The sequence below is a fragment of the Musa acuminata genome, unplaced genomic scaffold (assembly GCF_036884655.1).
Source record: "Musa acuminata AAA Group cultivar baxijiao unplaced genomic scaffold, Cavendish_Baxijiao_AAA HiC_scaffold_304, whole genome shotgun sequence".
Taxonomy (NCBI): domain Eukaryota; kingdom Viridiplantae; phylum Streptophyta; class Magnoliopsida; order Zingiberales; family Musaceae; genus Musa; species Musa acuminata.
The window spans coordinates 35,001-37,500 of NW_027020564.1; positions in this window are offsets into that span (position 1 = coordinate 35,001).

Consider the following 2,500-nt stretch of genomic DNA (forward strand, 5'->3'; position numbering starts at 1 on the left):
CCGTCGTGAGCGGAGCAAAACGTCAGCCATCTCAGCACCCTGGAACCCCCCGGGTGGCACAGGGCTGGATGGGGCTTTCGTATAGCAGGGACGGTGCTGCCTCACGCTTCGCTCGCTGTTCGCCGCTCGCCGCTCGCTCGCGCAGCCAAAAATGACCAGTTTTGGCCCGTTTTTGGGCTGTTTTGGCCTGTTTATGGTCCGTTCTTGCGTGGTGCGGTGACCGTCGTGAGCGGAGCAAAACGTCAGCCATCTCAGCACCCTGGAACCCCCCGGGTGGCACAGGGCTGGATGGGGCTTTCGTATATAGCAGGGACGGTGCTGCCTCTCGCTTCGCTCGCTGTCCGCCGCTCGCCGCTCGCTCGCGCAGCCAAAAATGGCCAGTTTTGGCCCGTTTTTGGGCCGTTTTGGCCAGTTTTTGGCCTGTTCTTGCATTGCGCGGTGACCGTCGAGAGCGGAGCAAAACGTCAGCCATCTCAGCACCCTGGAACCCCCCGGGTGGCACAGGGCTGGATGGGGCTTTCGTATAGCAGGGACGGTGCTGCCTCTCGCTTCGCTCGCTGTCCGCCGCTCGCCGCTCGCTCGTGCAGCCAAAAATGGCCAGTTTTGGCCCGTTTTTGGGCCGTTTTGGCCAGTTTTTGGCCTGTTCTTGCATTGCGCGGTGACCGTCGAGAGCGGAGCAAAACGTCAGCCATCTCAGCACCCTGGAACCCCCCGGGTGGCACAGGGCTGGATGGGGCTTTCGTATAGCAGGGACGGTGCTGCCTCTCGCTTCGCTCGCTGTCCGCCGCTCGCCGCTCGCTCGTGCAGCCAAAAATGGCCAGTTTTGGCCCGTTTTTGGGCCGTTTTGGCCAGTTTTTGGCCTGTTCTTGCATTGCGCGGTGACCGTCGAGAGCGGAGCAAAACGTCAGCCATCTCAGCACCCTGGAACCCCCCGGGTGGCACAGGGCTGGATGGGGCTTTCGTATAGCAGGGACGGTGCTGCCTCTCGCTTCGCTCGCTGTCCGCCGCTCGCCGCTCGCTCGTGCAGCCAAAAATGGCCAGTTTTGGCCCGTTTTTGGGCCGTTTTGGCCAGTTTTTGGCCTGTTCTTGCATTGCGCGGTGACCGTCGAGAGCGGAGCAAAACGTCAGCCATCTCAGCACCCTGGAACCCCCCGGGTGGCACAGGGCTGGATGGGGCTTTCGTATAGCAGGGACGGTGCTGCCTCTCGCTTCGCTCGCTGTCCGCCGCTCGCCGCTCGCTCGTGCAGCCAAAAATGGCCAGTTTTGGCCCGTTTTTGGGCCGTTTTGGCCAGTTTTTGGCCTGTTCTTGCATTGCGCGGTGACCGTCGAGAGCGGAGCAAAACGTCAGCCATCTCAGCACCCTGGAACCCCCCGGGTGGCACAGGGCTGGATGGGGCTTTCGTATAGCAGGGACGGTGCTGCCTCTCGCTTCGCTCGCTGTCCGCCGCTCGCCGCTCGCTCGCGCAGCCAAAAATGGCCAGTTTTGGCCCGTTTTTGGGCCGTTTTGGCCAGTTTTTGGCCTGTTCTTGCATTGCGCGGTGACCGTCGAGAGCGGAGCAAAACGTCAGCCATCTCAGCACCCTGGAACCCCCCGGGTGGCACAGGGCTGGATGGGGCTTTCGTATAGCAGGGACGGTGCTGCCTCTCGCTTCGCTCGCTGTCCGCCGCTCGCCGCTCGCGCAGCCAAAAATGGCCAGTTTTGGCCCGTTTTTGGGCCGTTTTGGCCAGTTTTTGGCCTGTTCTTGCATTGCGCGGTGACCGTCGAGAGCGGAGCAAAACGTCAGCCATCTCAGCACCCTGGAACCCCCCGGGTGGCACAGGGCTGGATGGGGCTTTCGTATAGCAGGGACGGTGCTGCCTCTCGCTTCGCTCGCTGTTCGCCGCTCGCCGCTCGCTCGCGCAGCCAAAAATGGCCAGTTTTGGCCCGTTTTTGGGCTGTTTTGGCCAGTTTTTGGCCTGTTCTTGCGTGGTGCGGTGACCGTCGTGAGCGGAGCAAAACGTCAGCCATCTCAGCACCCTGGAACCCCCCGGGTGGCACAGGGCTGGATGGGGCTTTCGTATAGCAGGGACGGTGCTGCCTCTCGCTTCGCTCGCTGTTCGCCGCTCGCCGCTCGCTCGCGCAGCCAAAAATGGCCAGTTTTGGCCCGTTTTTGGGCTGTTTTGGCCTGTTTTTGGGCTGTTCTTGTGTGGCGCGGTGACCGTCGTGAGCGGAGCAAAATGTCAGCCATCTCAGCACCCTGGAACCCCCCGGGTGGCACAGGGCTGGATGGGGCTTTCGTATAGCAGGGACGGTGCTGCCTCGCGCTTCGCTCGCTGTTCGCCGCTCTCCGCTCGCTCGCGCAGCAAAAAATGGCCAGTTTTGGCCCGTTTTTGGGCTGTTTTGGCCAGTTTTTGGCCTGTTCTTGCGTGCCGCGGCGACCGTCGTGAGCGGAGCAAAACGTCAGCCATCTCAGCACCCTGGAACCCCCCGGGTGGCACAGGGCTGGATGGGGCTTTCGTA